Source organism: Cibotium barometz, chromosome 31 (assembly GCF_041138505.1).
Source record: "Cibotium barometz isolate CiBa-2024 chromosome 31, ASM4113850v1, whole genome shotgun sequence".
NCBI lineage: Eukaryota > Viridiplantae > Streptophyta > Polypodiopsida > Cyatheales > Cibotiaceae > Cibotium > Cibotium barometz.
The window spans coordinates 44,529,656-44,549,252 of NC_141076.1; positions in this window are offsets into that span (position 1 = coordinate 44,529,656).

The following is a 19,597-nucleotide window of genomic DNA, read 5'->3' on the forward strand; positions in this document are numbered from 1 at the left end:
GTTGCCAGCAAATCACTGATGATAAAAGACCTGCAAAGTGTGTATGAAAAATGACAGTGTAGAAATGTTATTGGCAAGGATGTAAAAGTTGATGGACAATGATTATGATGCTAATGATGAGCTCAAAGATTGTTATGGGCTACCTCACCTACAAGAGGGAACTCTACACATTCACCTAATGGATGAGTAATAGAACACAACCGTCATGGGGTACTTGCCAATGCTTCGATCTCGAGTCCCTTGAGGCCTCCAAGCTTGCTTGTAAAGCTCCAAACTCCAAGCTCCACCTCCACACTGTCACCGTCGTGGAGTTGCTCACACCATCACATAGACCAATCACACACTCTCTCACTCTCTCATACAAGCATAAACACACAAGCATGAAAGAGACACAATGCTAGAATGCTCTCACTCCTCACTCTCTCACAAAGCACAAGGGGAGAACTCTCAATAGCACAAAGGGGATTGTGTCCTTTTCATTATAAGAAAATGCCTTTTATACAATTGGCCCTTATTCACACTTGGGCGCCCAAAACTTACTAACTAGGCCTTGGGTGGCCAATATCTCATAATGTACATTCTTTATAGTGCCTTTGCATGACACTTAGTAATGTCCTCAATTGAGGATCATGTTACTAATCCAAATTGGATTAACATTCCCCCTTCCTAATGTAGGTTCTGTCCTCAGAACCTGTTACCGAGGTTGGAAGACTTGGTCACCGAATTCATGTCGGTAGAAGTTGCGTCTGGACTGGAGTTTCTGGAGTGTTTGACGGAATGCTGAGTGGGACTTCCAGAATCTAGTGTCGATTATGTCTTCAAATGTAAGATACATATAGGCTGGAAGACATCATAAGCGGTGGTAATACAACATCATTCCTCTATCTTAAGGCCCTTGGTTCATGTCAAACTGCAGATGATGTGCTTCAAAGCCATCATAAGTTTCCTTAGGTTGATCTGTGAGTACCACAAATAATTTCAAGAACCTAACACTAGCTAGAATGGCAGGATCAGGTATTCTACACCAATCTCTAATCCAAGTCAGTATAGTTGCTATCTTTGTTCTTGAATATGGCCAAATGTTGCTGGTGTGAAGATAGGGAAGTTATATCAAACATGAGAGTCCCTGTTTTTTGGCCTCTTGGAACTCCAACGGCATCCACCTTCTCTTAATAGGCATGTATAATGGATCCACTCGCAGTGTTGGTGGCGCACGCATGTAAACTCCGTTATATTCTGGAACTATTGGAAACTCTTGCCTCCATGTAGGTTGGACTCCAAAATCTTGCAGTTGTGGTGCTTCCTCATTTGTGTGGATGGTGGTGTATCCATCTCTTGTGTGCACAGGATGTCACTTTCTCCATCTTCTATAACAATAGCTAATCATGAACATGACAAGGCAAATTCCCAACAAGTTAGCTAAATGAGGGTTGGCAAGCCTTGTGTGTTTTACGACATTTGCCCACAATGTTCCTTCTCCTGCCAACGGAAGTAATTCCTCTAGTTCGGGACATGGAGCACGGAGAGGGTATGGTACATAATGTTGACGTGTAGGTGTGAATGTAGAGTATGCTTCTGGTAGGATCTGGCGTGTAGGATCGAATGGAGTAATCTGCATCAGTACTTTGAACATGAGCTTTGGCTTTAAAAGTGGATTGCCTGCTTGAATGAACTCCTCATACTCTGCAACTGTCAAAGAATCCAAAACATTTCTTTCAGTGAAAGGCACAATATTATCATGTGGAGGCAGATCACGTACCTCCTGAGGTTGCCGTGGTGGAGATGGGATAGGTGCCAATACCTCCTCGGGAACGAGAGTGTTAGTGGGAAAATCTAATTCTGGGGCGGGGAGAAAGAAGAGTAGATACAGACAGCTTGGGAAGATGTAGTAGTAGGCAGCGCGCTAGGATGAGGATTGAGAAGCCTACTGGCGATATTAGAATAGACAGGGTAAGTGTTTTTGGAAACTGAAGATGGACCTTATTCTTCTCCTTAACCCGTGCTAGTGGGTGGCTAGGCTCTTATGAGCTTTAAAAAAGTTCTGAATTTCAGGAATTTCTTCATTATCAATATCCAGGTAATTTATGTAAGTGGCATCAAAATTATATCTTACATTGGTGAGCATAGCCTCTAAATGCTTGTGGATATTAGTATAGAGTTTGAGGATTCTGCAGGGTGATATAAGGTGGACTCACAAAGATTTAAATGTTGGTGAGTATTGTATATTTCTAGCCATCCATGACTTAATTACCCATTGATAAGTATTTGCTACCACCTCGTAGTTGGCTGGCATCTCTGGTATGCCATCTGGAACAAACAAGTCAAGTTTGTTGACACTGTTGTCCAGGATGTCGAAATTTTGTAGCACGCAACACCAACTACTACGGAGGTTTAGCACTATAGGATGCAAGGGATAGAAGAAGATGTCTTGAGGGTTAGTTAATATAAGGTCCCCCCTCAAAATGCCCATAATGATTATTGGGTCAGCATCCCTTTAGTATTTTGTTTAATTAGGGTTAATTCTCCTAAGCCTATATCTTCAGCTAAGTTGATATTATACTAAAGTAATGAGAGTGTTAGTGTAGATAGAAACAAAGTAAGAGTGTGAGGAGGGGCCTGAGGAGTTACTGGCAGCTACCCCAACTCCGAGGCACGCTCGAGGAGGGTACACAGATCATCTGTGGTGGACTCTGACGGTAGACTCCTTTCTTGTGCGGCTAGTTGGTGAGCCAAATCGTGCATGCGAACGTTAGCCTTGCTGAGTTGGTTGGAGATGGCGGTTTCCTGGATCATTCGTTCAGCATCCATTTCCTCAAATCTTCTTGTTGCAGTTTCTTGTGCTCTCCTGGCAGCGGCTTCCCTTTGTTGTGCCGCCTCAGTAATCTGATTGAGCCATTGCACTACCAATCTTTATGTGTCCTGTAATTGTACTGTCAGTTTTATGATATGTTCTCTTGACTCGTTTGCGCCTCTGCTTGGTTGGTGCTGATGGTTTCGTTGAGGGCCTTGATCTTTTCTGCATGCACTTTGTTTGCCTGTTCTCTTTCTTGTTTGCATACCTTGCACTCTTTCTTGTTCTGCATTGAGTTGGTGCCTTGAGTTGGGCTGTTAGTAGCTCTATTTGTTGTTGAAGCATATCTTCATTATTCTTTGCGTTGTCTTGGTACTCCTTGATTTGCCTGGCATGCGTAGTTGTGAGGCTCTGTGTGTGGGCAATCTCTTTTTGAAGCTATTCTTTTCCCTACTCCAACCTTGCGTTTAAGTCAGCGTTTTCGTTGATCTTATGTACAATTTCTGACTTAACACGATATTATTACCTTCAAGGCATTGTATCTACCTTCTTGTTGTTCTGCAACCTTTAAGCTCTTAATGATCACTTCTTTGTGAGTTTCTTCTGCTCTTGCCAGAGTTTCTTTTACGCTTTGTACTTGTGCATTGGCATCTTTCAGCTGCTTCCATAGGTTGGCGTTCCTATCATGTAACATGTGCATTGTTAATAAGTGACAACGCCACACTTTTTGTTCCTGTTCCCAATTTGTACTAGTCTCAGCATCCATTTTTGTAAGTGGATCATGAAGGAGTGCCTCTAAGCCTTCAATGGTTTCCTGGATGAAGCTTTGAGAATCCATGTCTTTGAAGGATTCAAGCTGCGCGACAGTTGCTCCTTATCATCCAACCTTCGCCTTTTGGTTGGACTTGAAGGATCTGGCGAGCATTGTCTCTTACTAGACTCTAGGGGAGCCTCTAGCTCTTGTGTTGTGATTGGTACTTCTTCGACTACTTGTCCCTCCACAGCTCGTCGGTCCTTCTGTGCTTGTTCCTCAGCTTCCTCTATTGGCGTATCTGTTAGGCATGAATTGTAAGATTCCTCCCGAGCCTCTCAGGATGTCCAGTATCTTCCCCTGTAGTCAAATCCCTCTTCAGAAATATAAAGGATCTTGTTTCTACCAGTTTTGGCCTAGAGAGAGAAAATATTCTAGAGAGAGGTTATTCAGATTTTGAATATTTTTGGATAGAAAAATTTCTCATCTTATTAAAACAAGTTTCCCTGAAACAGAAGTTCAAAAAGATTTCTAGAAGGTGCATTAGAAATTAAGTATAATCTGTTCAAGAGGCATTATCTTGAGGGTCAAGATTTTTTCAAAATTTTAAATTAAGGTTCCAATAAGATTCATCCAAATGTAATAAGGAGATAAATAGAAGAATAAAAGGAAAATCCCCCAAAAATGAGTAAATACTCACATAAGATGAAGAGTTGACTAAGGACAAGGTTAATAGTTAAAAAAGAGAGATATTTAGATAAAATGATGCATTTTTGACACCTCTATATGGGGAATTCCCCTCATGAAGGAGGCGCCTATTTCACATGCTTGAATGAGTTTTAAACTCCCAAATAATGAGATATTTTTATCTCTCCTATCTCCTGTTTCAACTAGATCCAAAAAGTGAGCAAAACTGACCCAAAAATGGTCAAAAATTGACCAAACTGATCTAGAAAATTCTAGAATCAGTTGGCTTGATTAGAAGCTCACTTTTTTCTATAAACAGAAGCCTTCCCCTTTGTTAAAACTCAATAGTGTTTTGCACTGTTACCCGGCCTCTCCCAAATTCCAAAAACTATGAATTTTACTCATAATTCATTAGTTTTTGACCTTCCCTCTTCTAAAAGATTGGTGGCCACTCTTGTTTCAAACAAGAGTAGAACCCTCAAACCATCAAGCCAAAGGAAAGCTCTCAAATTATCTATGTAAGTTGTAGATTCTTCTCTTTTCTATTTTTTTATGGTTTTTTATGATTTTTGTCTTCTCTAAAATGAAATGATGTTATGCCTCATTAAAAAAAGGCATTCCCCTCTCTTCTTTAGTAAATCCAACCATTCTTTATCCTAGATGATTGATTATTGGATAAAATCAAGTTTTTCATAATATTCTCTTAAATAAGTAGAAAATGTTTACACTAGAATGATTTAAATACTCTTGGTGAACTTCTAATTAATTTTAGTGAGTTAAAAATTAAAAAATGGTCAGCCATACAAAGAAGGTTATGGTGAATTTTTTTAAAAATTTGTGAAATAAATTTCATCTTTTATTAATCAAAAAGAGTAATCCCCATCGTTAGAGTATTCTAAAAGTGTCATTTTCATTCATGCATAGAAAGATGCATATTGATTAATTTTTATAAAAGAATGATTTTTAATAGAATTAAATTCTATGAAAGATACTTATTGATAAATTTTTTATTATGAAAGTGTTACTTTCTTCATTATGGATTTTTATGCATAAAAGTATATTTTTATTACAAAAGAGTTACTTTCATCATATTGATTTTTACGCATAAAAGTATGCATAAAAGAATACTTTTTTATTATAAAAGTGTTACTTTTATCATTATTGATTTTTATGCATAAAAGAATATTTTTTTAATTATAAAAGTGTTACTTTTATCATTATTGATTTCTATGCATAAAAGTATGCATAAAAGATTTTTTTTTTGTTATAAAAGTGTTACTTTTATCATTATTGATTTCTATGCATAAAAGTATGCATAAAAGAATATTTTTTTATTATAAAAGTGTTACTTTTATCATTATTGATTTCTATGAATAAAAGTATACATAAAAGAATAATTTTTTTATTATAAAAGTGTTACTTTTATCAATATTGATTTTTATGCATAAAATAATATATTTTTTTATTATAAAAGTGTTACTTTTATCATAAATGATTTTTATGCATAAACATATGCATAAAAAATATATTTTTTATATTAAAAGTGTGATTTTTATCATAAATGATTTTTATGCGTAAACATATGCATAAAAGATATATTTTTTTATATTAAAAGTGTGATTTTCATCATAAATGATTTTATGCATAAATTAGATGCATAAAAGAAATTCTTTTATATTAAAAGAGTGATTTTCATCATAAATGATTTGTATGCATAAAAGATAATTTTTTTATATTAAAAGTGTGATTTTCATCATAAATGATTTTATGCATAAATTAGATGCATTAAAAAAAACTCTTTTATTCTAAAAGTGTAATTCCTACTAAATTAGATTTATGCATGGAAAGATGCATAAAGAATTTATTTTAATCCAAATGGATATGAGGATGTGAAATGAATCAGATGAAAATGAACAAAGTATGGATGTGAATGAATGAATGAATGTGGAAATGGATGTATGGATGTAGATGTGGATGTAGATGTGGATGTGAAATGAATCAGATGAAAATGAAATGAAGTATGGATGTGAATGAATGAATGTGGATGTGGAAATGGATGTATGGATGTAGATGTGGATGTGGATGTATGAATGTGGATGTGGATGTGGAATGATGTATAGATGTAGATGTGAATGTGGATGTATGGATGTGGATGTATGAATGTGGAAGTATGGATGTGGATGTATGAATATGGATGTGGAAATGGATGTATGGATGTAGATGTGAATGTGGATGTGGAAGTATGGATGTGGATGTGGATATATGAATGTGGATGTATGAATGTAGATGTGGAACGATGTATGAATGTAGATGTGAATGTGGATGTATGGATGTGGATGTGGATGTATGAATGTGGATGTGAAAATGGATGTATGGATGTAAATGTGGATGTGGATGTGGATGTGGATGTATGACTATGGATGTGGATGTGGATGTATGAATGTGGATGTGAAAATGGATGTAAGGATATGGATGTACGAATGTGGATGTGTATGTGGAATAATGAATGCGAATATTTATGTGAATGGATATGACGTCGATATATGAGCGAATGGATGAGATGAGATGTCATGTGAATCAGAATGTGAATGAATGATATAAGATATGAATAACTGAGATGTAATGAGAAATGGATATGTTGAGACGTAATGTAATTTAAGAAAGTTAGGAATGGATGTTATGTGAAGTGAATGAATCTGATGTGATGGGATAGAAAATGATATATATGGTTAAGAATGGATACGTATATGATTTGGATTTGGGTTAAGTAATATGGATTGATGTGGAACAATGTGGAAAGATGAGAGTTCAATATAGAAACTGTAATTGTGACCTATTTGTAAATGATTGTTTTATGTCAAGATTGCTGGGGAAGCATTTTGACCGTCTTGTGATTAAGGTTGTGGAGACCTAACTGATAAAGTTGCAACTGCTGGGAGAGTCATTGGAGGACGTCTCACGTAGCAAGGTCGGCCGAGGTCTTGACCAGCCTCGGTTCGATTTAAATGGTGAGCTTCCGGTACGGTGGATGAGGGACCAAGGAAGCGGCCTATGAGTGAAGCGCTAGGTGACCTGCGAAGGATCCTAGAGGGTGCTGACCAGACGGTGCTCAGGCTCTGGGTCGCCGAAGATACCCACACGTGCATCGTGGAAGATATTGAATTAAGGAGTAAAAGTTGTTTTCTGAAACCGGGCATGGATCTAGTTGATTGACCTTGCTGGTCCTCAACGAATGAGTCCATGGCTCTTTTATATGGATCTGTTGGTTGATCTTGCTGATCTTCAACGGAGATTCCATCTTGATTTTTATAAGTGATTATATTGCCGGGTACTATGAGCTAGGAACTATTGAAAAGGCCCCTGAGTGAACAGGTGGTGAGCGTTCTGGTTGCCAATGATGTCATAAGTACACCGATAAAGGAATGATTGGAAATAAGGATTCAACCAGAGATTTTGAAGATTGTGATCAGTGACTCAATGGTTTCATTAAAGGACTATTTTAAAGATAGCTGATGCTGAGAATCTCTTTAGAATTTCTTTGATTGGCATTGTATCAAGGGTGTGCCTGTGTGCCTTCACTGCAATAATTGGGAGTTGTAAAGATTCTTTGATTAAATCTTCTATGATGAGTAGCTCTTCTGTGGTGCCATCTACCTTTGTAATTTTGCCTCTTTTTGTCTGCTTGTCATGTGTCCTTAGGTACTCAGCGTAGAGGTCGGTGTCAACTCCTCGTGGTAGTACCTCTGCCATTCTGTTGGGTGACTTTATCGAGCATAGATTTGACTTCAGCATCCTTTAATAGATGGAGGCACTCTTTGCTGTGGCATTGGAAAGTTACCTTTCCATGTGGTGTGGTGCTCTGTAGTCGTTGACTGGTTGGTGACCCTGTAGCACTGCTTGCTTGTGTTGTTGATGGTTGCTCTCATGCCTCGGATTCTAAAACCGACATCTGTATCATCATATACAGTCAGTTGAATGATAGGTGGAAGGTTACTTTTTTTCTTTTCTTTTTTCATTTTTTTTCTTTTTTTTAAATATAATGTTAGTGTTAGTATGTTAATCATGACATGAATGGGTGGGTTGCAAAGTGTCAAGTTGTGAATGGTCGGAACGTGAAAGTCATGACGTGAAGATCCAAGATGTGAATGATGAAGACATGAAAGTACAAGATGTGAAAGTCCAGGACGTGATTTAGCAGACGTGAAGGTCCAGGATGTGAAAGTCCAGGACGTGAATTATAAAGTCATGAAACTACAGACGTGAATCTCAAGTTGGAGATTTTTTTCATTGTGTGCACATGTTTAGGATGGAGCGTTTTTCATTTTATTGAAACACTTCGTTTTTTGAAATGCATTCAATGGATTTATATATGCATTCATTGGCAAGCATTCAAGCATTCAATCAATTGACTTATAAAAGTTTTTTTTAGACTTACACAATCCATTGACATTATCATGAACAAAAGATAGAAACAAGGAAAGCAAAGAAAAAGAAAAAACAAAAAGTTAAGCTCCCACTTCGATGAGCTTGGGTAGGCGGTTGAAGGAAGTCGGAAGCAAGCACGTGATGCACGAAGAGCGATCAAAGAAGAAGACATGAAATCACACAAGGCAAAGTGACAAAAAGAAGACAAAAATTTGATTTTATAACGTAGCCATCGGACAGGGCGGCTATGTTTAATGAAGGAGCCACGTGTCGTTTTATAATTGGCTACTTGAATGACTGTAGGGTGGTTCACGGTGTGAACCATTTTCCTGCAGTTTCATGTGGAGTTTATAAGATCGAATTTTTATCTTTCGTGCTGCTTAAACACTCACACATGCATATGATGATGTATTGCTTACCTTAACCTTTTTATTTTTACCATGAAAACCAAGGATTCACCTTGGCACTTTTGGGCATTTGCTGATGTAGTCTTTTTAATTCTATTTGTTGGGGGAGCTTCTTATTGTTCCTTCCACCCAACTAAATATTTTTGTTGCTGTGTCTAGTTGTCTATGGCTTCCATTTGGAACTCCTTTGTAGAGCTCTACCTTCACCTGTCTTATTCCATTCTATATTCAAAGTAGGTATGGTTGTTGCCTTGGTCATTTTCAACTCAGTTGGTTGAGTTTTCTTTATCCTCCACACAAGAGCAGGTGTGGTGTTGGTTCTATCGGGAAGTTGATGCTGCAAGCTCTCACATTTCTTTGTATATTGATTTGAAATTGTTGTGCTTTTGGCCATGGGCTTTGGTTTGGGTACCCATATTGTTGTATTGCCTTGATAGTAGCCTTGTGCTCGTAGTAGGTCCTTTCGGACCCATTGCTGGATGACAGTCATCACATGAGGCCTTTGCAAGTGCTTGGAGTTCTGTCACTTGGCAATGGCCAACTTTTGAATTGTGTTTGTCCCTGAATACGTTCATTACTCATTATCTCCTTCCTCTCTGGTTGATCCTTGAGTTGATTCTTGAGCACCCATTTATGTGTACCTTTGTATGTTGGGTATTGTGTAGGTAAATTCAACACAATGGGTATAGATTCTATTTTTCGAGGTATTGCCTCTGCAGTGATTTGTTTCCCTTGATTTGCCGAGTTCCATAATGGTATGGACATAACCTTCTCAACGATGTTGTTCTTTCTTCCCATTGGATATTGCACTTGTGATGGCATAGATCCAAGATCATCCTAGGATCATCTCTTCTTCCATTGTACCTGCTACCTGCAGGCATCACAAACACCTTTCCGACCAAGGGATTATTATTGATGGAAATATTAACATAAATACCCTTCGGCCTTTGTGGTTATTAGGTGCACCCTATGAACTTGCGCATCTGTGTGTTTAAGGTGTGGTCTCCTTAAGGCTATCCAAGTATCATATGAGTTCAAGTTGTGGCTGGCCCCTATATCTATTAATGCAACACTTGTTGCAATGCCCTTAGCTATTGTGAGTCCCAGTTGTGCTGGCTCGATGTTTAGATCCCCTTTGTCGCCACAAGGGTTACGGACACCATGTTGACATGAATCAGGCCTTTCTGCATTTTAGCTTTGACTTGCCTAGCCTTAGCTTTGTCTTTCGCTTGCTGGATTTTTTCTTTTGCCAGCTATTTTTGTTGTTTTAAGAGGTGTTCTTGCAAGAGCATCTCTTGGGTTAATGGTCCAAAAATATTTTTTCAATTCACTCCCATTGACATAGCCCTCCATTTGGATGCCGTCAATTGTTTCTATTTGGACAGACCCTTGAGGTGTGATTTTCGATACTCGGAATGGTCCCAGGCCTTGGTATTTAAGTTTCTTTTTCCTGGCGTTTCCCACACCATACATGAGGATAAGGTCCCCTATTTTTAGTTCTTTTTGCTTGAGGTTTCTATCAAACCAGTGTCTCCTGCGTAACTTTTTGACCATGAGCCCATGTGATGCTATCAACCGGGTCATCCAATTTTTCCAAGTCAATTAGCCTTTTAGCTAATGCATTCTCAATTAGACGCTCTTGTACAGCAATCCTTAAGCTTGGGACTAGGTATTCCATGGGCATAACCGCTTCAACACCATAAGCTAGACAAAAAGGAGTATATCCTGTCGCTACCTTATATGATGTGCGGTAGGCCCAAAGAGCTACTGTCAGCTTATGTTCCCAATCTGTTCGATTTGCTTCCAATGTTTTTGTCAAGATGGTACACAAAATCTTGTTGGTACTTTCTGCTTGACCATTGGCTTATGGGTAGTAAGGTGATGATTTTCGATGGATTACTAAGAATCCTGCAAGAAAATGATTAATCACCTCATTGATGAAATGTGAGGTGCGATCACTCACTAATTCTAGTGGGCAGTCGAAACTTGATATGATTTGCTCATATACAAATTTTACAGTTGTTCGTGCATCAGCTTTCTTTGAAGCTCTGGCTTCCGCCCACTTCGTGAAATAGTCCATGGCCACAATTATGTAGTGGGCTTAGGATGGATGTGTCGCTGGACTAATCGGCCCCACAAAATCTATCCCCCATTTCTCAAATGGTTGCCTTACGCGACGATGATGGGGGTTAGTGGCATCTTGTCTCTTTGTTGAGGAACAACGAAACATTGGCATTCCTTGCATCTTTTGACGAACTCTATGGCATCCCCGAATAACGTGGGCCACCAGAGTCCAACTTGAAGCACTTTCCGAGCTGTAATTTCTCCAACAAAATGTTCGCGTGCTATCCTTGAATGAGATTCCTCCAGTATGATCACGAATTGATCCTCTCTTACGCACTGTCTAAGCACATTGTCTTGCCTAGCCTATATAGTTCCCTGGCAATCAATTGATATGGTGCCGCAAGCTTGATAAGTCGCCGCATCTTATCCTTCTTCAAGGCATGTCCTGCATGGAAAACCATAAGCTAGATACTCTGAGATCTCTTTGCTCCACTCACGTACTATATCCTACTTGAATAAGCAAGCATTAGGAAGGTCATCATCGACACCAGTTTTGCTGGTTCTCCATTTGGAATTTTGGATAGGTGGTCAGCCAACACATGCTGTGTTCCCTTCCTTACCATGACAGTAAAGTCAAATTCCTAAGCAAGCATTAGGAAGGTCATCATCGACACCAGTTTTGCTGGTTCTCCATTTGGAATTTTGGATAGGTGGTCGGCCAACACATGCTGTGTTCCCTTCCTTACCATGATAGTAAAGTCAAATTCCAACAGCAAACATAATAGCCAACGGGTGATTCTTCTCGTAGTGCAAGGTCTATTCACTAGATATAGCAAGGCTTGATGGTCTACAAAAAATATGAATTTGTTGGCCAAGAGATAATGTCGATATTTCTTGACTGCGTAGACCATGGCCAATCCTTCTCTCTCTATAGTGGTGTAGTTTACCTTTGCATCATTCAACTAACGACTACCAAAGCAAACTCGATAGTCCAATTTGAACTCACCAGGTTGGGGGCTAGCACTCAACCAATAGCAAAATTTGATGCATCGATGTGTACGTGAAATATGAGATCCCAATTGGGGGGTCGCAAAATAGGTGTGCTTTCCAAGGCTTGCTTTAGACAATCATAAGCCTCTTGACACTCCTCAGTCCAATCAAAGACAATGAGAAGTTTGTACAAGGGTCAGGCTATCTCAGCATAAAATATGATGAAGCATCATTAATACCCCACATGACCCATAAACCTTTGCACTCCTTTGTAGTTGGTAGGCGGTGGTAGCTCCAAGATCAATTTGACCTTACTATCATCAGTGGTGGATATACCATTTTTTGAGACTATGTATCCCAGTATCACACCATGCTTGACCCAAAATTGTCACTTCAAGGGGTTTAATGATATCCGATATAATCGGATACGTTCAAACACTTTCCTCAAGCAGGTCAAATGATCTTCCCATCAAGAATGTGCACATAGATCATCAATAAACACTTCCAACCACTTTTGCAACAAGTAGTCCTTAAAAGCTGTGCACATCAATCGTTTTGAAAGGTTGCCGGGGCATTTGAAAGACCAAACGGCATGACCTTGTAAGCAAATGTCCCCCACATTGTGTTGAAGGCTGTCTTATGTTGGTCTTCTGGTGCTATGGACACTTGATTGTACCCGTAAAACCCATCCACGAAGCTCTACGCTTCCCTCCCAGCCACTCTTTCCAAGACATGTTCAGTATAAGGTAATGGGTAATGGTCCTTCTGAGTGGCCGCATTTACTTTTTTAAGATCGACACATACTCTCAGTTTTCCATTCTTTTTAGGTACTATCACAATAGGTGACAACCAATCCGTATGTTCGATCTCATAGATAAAGTCTGCAGCAAAATGAGCTTATCAATTTCCTCCTTTACAATTGCTACATACTTTGGAATCATCTGGTATGGTTTCTGCCTGGTTGGGGTCTTGAGCCTTCCATGATTGGAATCGTATGTTGTACCACCTCCGGCGGTACCCCTTTCATTTCCTTGTAATTTTAGGCGAAACAATCCTTATATTCCTTGAGGAGAGCAATGAGTTCTTCTTCCTCTGCAGAAGTCAAATCCTTAGCAATGTATATGGGCCGTGCTTCTTCCCCTGATCCTGAAATATCAACCTCCTTGACTTCTGCCGAACCATCGTATGATGCCAATAGCCCTTCCTCTTTTACCCTAGTGGCTGCCGAAACACTCTCCGATCATCTATTGTATAGTTCTTGAAATGGTCGGGTACTGAAAGCACAACTATTTTGTCCTCATTGTCCTTTTTGGCTTTTGCCATGATCTTCTTGGCCTCACGCTCTGCCTCAGCTAAGGCTTTATTGCGTTTTCAGTGTCCCACTTTTGTAAGGTTAGGTGTATCGGTTTCTTGAAGGGTGATTTTCTCTTGGTGCCTCCCTTCCAATGATATTTTGCTCAACTCCTCGCCCTAGTCCTTTGAGAATTCATCATGTACCTTTGTAGCCTCAAGGTATCTCAACCATTGGGCATCCGTAGGTCTGCTCTGCACAGCACGGTGTTTCGTCGGGCTAGGTACCGCTTTTGTCTCTGCCATCACCTGAAGCGTTGGACACTGGTACGGTTTCGTGCCACAGTACCTTCTGTAATTGATGCTTCCCCTCCTGATTCCTCATCCATGGTTTGCCAATTAACCATGTAGATAGAAGTTGTGGGGACGGTTCCAGATACTGGGTTCCCTTGGGTTGCATTCAATGGTAGCCAACACATGCATTCAATTTCACTGAAGTCGGGGGGAGGTAGTGATGCATACATTCTCGTTTCCTCCTCATCCTTGGTCTCCCCCTCTATAGGTTGGCATATCTGTAGGGATGTGGTTCTCCCCATTGTGACCGAGTCATTACCGAACAATTGCCCTTCCATGGGGTGTGCTTTCTATGCTCTTAGATCAATCTTCAAGCTCTGCGTACATATACATGATCCAAGGCCCAATCATGCACCAATTTGGATTCCATCATGAAGGGTTGTCCCAATATTATGTCATAGGTATCAGGTTGGCGTAGGAATTCCATGACCACAAATATATGACAATAGCGAAACGTAAAAAGTCTGAATTTAACATTTTCCAAGAGCCCAATGGGTCTCGAAGATGTTCCATTAGCCCTCTTAATGATTAGATCTGCTCTTTTTAGATCAGGTTTCCCCTAGTTTTCCCAGAAACGTTTGGTAATGATGCTGACACCTGCTCCACCATCCAGGATAGCCAATGCCTATAGTATCCATTATGATGAATCAAGATGGTAGCGTTCGTGTTGTCACTTTCATAGTAGCGTCCCAGTTGGTTAACTAGTATCTTAATGACTCGCATTTCCTTGGTATGCTTCAAGGGTCTTTCTGCCAAGGGTGGCAGAGTCTCATCAATATTATTGGCTAGCCTTAGACATCCCTCGACCCATTCTTTTACATCTGTCCATAAGGTGGGTGAATTGCCCCAAGGGCATCTGGACAGGTGTGGATAGTACGACCGCGAGGCTTCCTATATCCCTGGGTTCCTTGGATATAGAGGGTTCTTCCCATGTAGGTGTCTCATATTCTTCCATAGGGAAGGAATGGACGGATCCCCCCAACTCATTTTCCTCAAACATTCTAGACATTGTGTTTGTTTGGAAGTCCTCTTCAGTCCCCTTCGGAATCGGGGTTGGCATGTTTAAGACCCTATTTCGAGGTAGTTCATCTCCAGGATAGATGGTATCCCTTTCTCAACTGGTCCTTGGCTTAGTTTCATGAAGTTGTTGGTACTCTTCGATTAAGGCCTTGGCATCTTCTAGCTTCCTTATTTCTTCGTCTCGTCGGCATTGGGATATTCACCAACCCCCTTTGGAGTTGCTGGTTGTTCTCCTTGCTTTCCCAAGTCTAATCCTCCAAGATTGATACCTTGACCCCCTTCTTCCTTTGATTGTGTGGATCCGGTATCAATTGTATCTTCTTCGAATCCATCTTGGATTGTAACTCGTGTGTCCCCCTTTCCTAATTTCTTCACTCTTTTCCTGCAGCCAGATCTGGAAATAGTCGCATCCACCCGATTCCTTCCCTTGTCTCCTAATTAAGCTTGAGCTCGTGTTAGGACATTGAGCTGTGTGATCTTCCTAGATTGATGGTACGGATGGTGGCTTGATTAGCAATAGAAGCAGAACCACTTGCTCGGTAGGGACAATCTTTGATCAAATGATCAATTCCACATTTAGTGCAGGTGAGCACTGGCATGTTATTGGGCGTGGTCGCCACTTGTTGTGGTTGGTGTGTATGATTCATATTCTTGTTTGGGCACTCGACTACTCGATGTGGCCCACCACAGCCATAGCATTATAAAGGCCCTCTTCTCAGATTTGAGTTTATTTCCTTGCCCTTCCACTGTACCGTGGTTTGAAACACAAGTACTGGCGTATTATTCTGTAGGACATAGTATTCTGACATGACCTCACCCATGTCCTTGTAATATTCCCCACTAAGTTCTAATTCTCGCACCAACTCAACATCTTCTGATGGCTCTTCAATCACTACTTGATTGATCTTACCCTGTGGTGGTTGTGGCGGTAGAACTGGTGGTGGCAAGGGTGAAGCGTCTTGTACCCAAAACATCCCCCTAGGTAAGTAGGAATAGTTGGGTTGTCCAGCAGTGATCTGCATAGGTGGTGCTGGCAAAGCCAATGGGGCTCTATTTGCTGGTAGTTGTGCCACGTTTTGAAACCTTGGAAATTTATACATTGACATGTCATGATTTCCCAATTTTACACAGTGCTCACAATAAAGTAATGGTCTTGCCCTTAACCGTGGACATTTGGTGGTGGTATGATTTAGTCTGCACATGGAGCACCACACCAATTCCGTGCGGGGGTAAAGGTGACTATGCCCATGCCCCGACATCTCTCTTCCTTCCCTGACCGTTAATTTTTCTAATATGGCATTGCTGAGCTCATTCACAGTCATATGTCCGACTTGCTTACTTTGAGTTCCAATTTCTTGGTGACTCAAGACACGCAGAAGTGGTTGCTGCAGATGTTTTAACATCTTCGGGTTGTGGCAATTCTAACATGTTATCTTCATATTCGATTACCAATTTGCAGCATGCATCAAGAGTAGCTGGCCGGGCTAGTACCAGGTAATCATGCATTTTATGGTCTCTAACCCCTCTCCTGAAACAAGGTAACAATTGATCATCTGTCAACCTTTCCCGAAGTTTGCATCTTGACTTTAAGTTCTTCAGGGCGAGAGACATAGTATCGCATCAACTGATCTTCCTTTTGTTTGATGTTATGTAGTTGTGCCACAGGGCTCCATCTGTCACCACAGCGTGCAAAGCTGGGCACAAAAACATTCTTTAATCTTGTAAAATTAACCTTGTCCTTAGGCTTAAGGGTTCTGAACCACTGATGAGCTTTTCCTTCTAAGGTCAGCGAGAGAAGGCATGTATCATGGTCACGTCACTGACCGGTCCATAGGTTTCACATGAAAATTCAAAAATCTCTACATGTTGGATAGGATCCCCATCCCCAAAGAACTTTTGGAAAAGTTTGAAATGATATGGGATTTCATCTGGGAAGGTCAGGGTTCTAGAGTAGAGCCTAGTTCCCTGACCATCCCCCTACCCATCTCTGCTGCCATATTTAACAGTCTGCCCTTGTGGCCACATTAAGGTCCATGGCTGGATCATTTCTAGGTCTTTGGGGAATTGCTCCCCCCTTCCTAGACCTCGTCCCCTACATGTATTGGCTCTTCTAGGTGTCTCGGGTTCATGGATTGGTCCAGTTGTGGTACCCTAGTGGGATTCCCCAATAGTAGCCTCTGTGCATCTTTGTGTAATTCAGAGCTCCATGTCTTGTAAGAATGTAGGGTGATTGATCATTAACTCAATATCCTTCTTGGTATTGAGTCGGTCCTCTACTTCTACAGCCAAGTTAGCTATGTTACCCTCTTCTTCTCTGGTTATAAACCCTTCCTCCATTCTGGATTCCTCGTTGATGGGTTCCAAGTTCAGAATTCCTCCATCACTTCTACCTGTAGCAATTTTAGGTTCTTTACCTCGTGATGGGTTCCTCCATTCTGGATTCCTCGTTGATGGGTTCCAAGTTCAGAATTCCTCCATCACTTCTACCTGTAGCAATTTTAGGTTCTTTACCTCGTGATTGGAGTGGGCTAACACTTCCTGTCTCCTTTCTCTCAGCTCTTGCCCTACGAGTATCAAGCTCTTGTTTCCTTAAGCTCAATTCTCGGAGTTGTCATTCTACCTCACTTCGTTGGAGGTCCAATTCCACTTCCTTGGTGGTGGAAAAGAATATTTGCTTCGTTTACCTATATGGAGGCAAGAAGGAGATAACCTTTGTGGTGGTCCTCTCTTACAAAAGATGGATGGGGAAGAACCTATGAAAGAGAGAATACTACAATCAAACCTATCTAGCACGCATCCATCAAGCAAGCAAGCAAGAGTAAAGGAGAGAAGAGCTCACAAGTATTCTATTGCAAGGGAATGGATGTGTATTTCTTATTGTCGCCAAAACTTAAAGATAGTATGACCGTTATTACTAGTCTTAAGCAAGTATGTACACGAAGTCTTTAGACTTTCCCTATTTGACATTAAGCCCATTGTGTGTGGAGGGGCGTTGTGTGCACATGCGAGCATATGTGGAGAGGGGGTGCCAATGCATGCATGCGTGTACGCAAGTGTGTGAGTGTATTTGTGAATGCATGCATGCGTGTACGCAAGTGTGTGAGTGTATTTGTGAATGTGTGTGTGTGTGTGTGTGTGTGTGTGTGTGTGTGTGTGTGTGTGTGTGTGTGTAGGTAAAGGCAAATGTGCAACAAAGGGGGTGCACATGGGGATGTTTTTATATTTAGGGAGAGTGCACGTGCTTTTTGTCTGTGTGCACGCGTAGTTGTTTTAGTTTTTTGTTGTTTTTTGTTTTGTTTTTATTTTTAGGTTTTTTAATCATCACCATAAATGTGTCTGTGTAATTGGTTATGGGTATATGTTACATATATACAACAAGGGTTTAAATTTTACGGCTTAATGAGCAAAGATGGAGAATCACTTGCCTATCCATGATAAAATCTTAGATGCTACCGTTTCAGCGGTGCGCTTATTTAAACTTTGGCCTTCCAGTGCATGTTAGTGTTGTGGTATAATGCACGGGGTGTTGTGGGACCATGGTTCCTTCGATCCTTAGGGTTCTTCACTAAAGGAGTTTTGCCTTCATAACTCAGGAGCGCCCAATTGAGAGTGATGGTCAATTTGTTGGGACCAAAGGTTTGGTGGGGTTGAGAAAGTGTGGTTTGATGCACTATAGTTAAGTGTATTATCATTTCTAACAATCAGTCCATATTGGAATTGCATCAAGGGTTTTAGTCTGGCGAAACATTCTCTAGTGCTTCCTGAGGCAGGTCTGAAACTAATTTCAGACATGTCTATTCTACTCAAGCTACAAAACAAAATGATTTTTTTGTGAGTTTTTTTGGGGTAGCTTTTTTGTTTGCTAGGCTCACATGAGAAGAGGTTGGACAGCATCAAACACCAAAACACATGGAAAGCATCCTTTGGAAGGGGAAAGAAGCCGGGGAAGAAGAGGATCTATCAAAGCCACTTGTCAGGCCACACCACACACGCAAACACACCACCCTCCACTGCTATCCTTGCTACAAAAATCAGACCAAACACCACCAGCCGACTACAAAAAATGCTCGAAGAAGCAAAAACACAGCTAAGTAAGCTTGCACCTTAACATCATGCAGTTGTAACACAAGGGCAGGAGCACTGCTAGAGGTAAAACGCTAATGAAGAAGAGATTCTTGATGAAGAAAATGCAACAAACATAAGAACACAGCCCACTAATCACCAACGTAGACCCCTCTAGGTTGCACATGGACTCCTTGAGGAAAAACGCAGGAGGGCAGGAGCACTAAGGGACGAAAATGCTAATGAAAGAAGGGAGTGAAGGAGAAGAAAACATAGCCACTATTAAAAAAACGTAGCAATGTCTTCTTCCTCCCAAAAAAAACGTAGAAGAGGGAGCAAAATGCACATGTGGGAAACCAGAAACCTAGGCGACGTGATTGATACCATGATGAAGTTGCACAATGCGAAAGTAAAACATAGGAGAGTGGCAGAGAGAGAGAGAGAGATCAGACAATGAACATCTTCAATATGAGGCCTTACAATGGCAATACCAGCCAGCAACATATAGGTGTAGAACAATGTGCCTGTGAAATGATTCAGATGAATAACAAGTGAGGGGAGAGAGGACTTTATATAGGGAGGTCATGAAGTTAGCCCACTAGCAACATGAAGCTGGCCGACTGCCCCATGACTAGCATAAATCAACATAAAACATGAAATAAATGCCCAACCCAATACAAGGCCAAGACCCCACCCAACACATGAGATACACAAATTCTTCTTCTTCTTGGGAACATAATTATAATTCTAACAAGA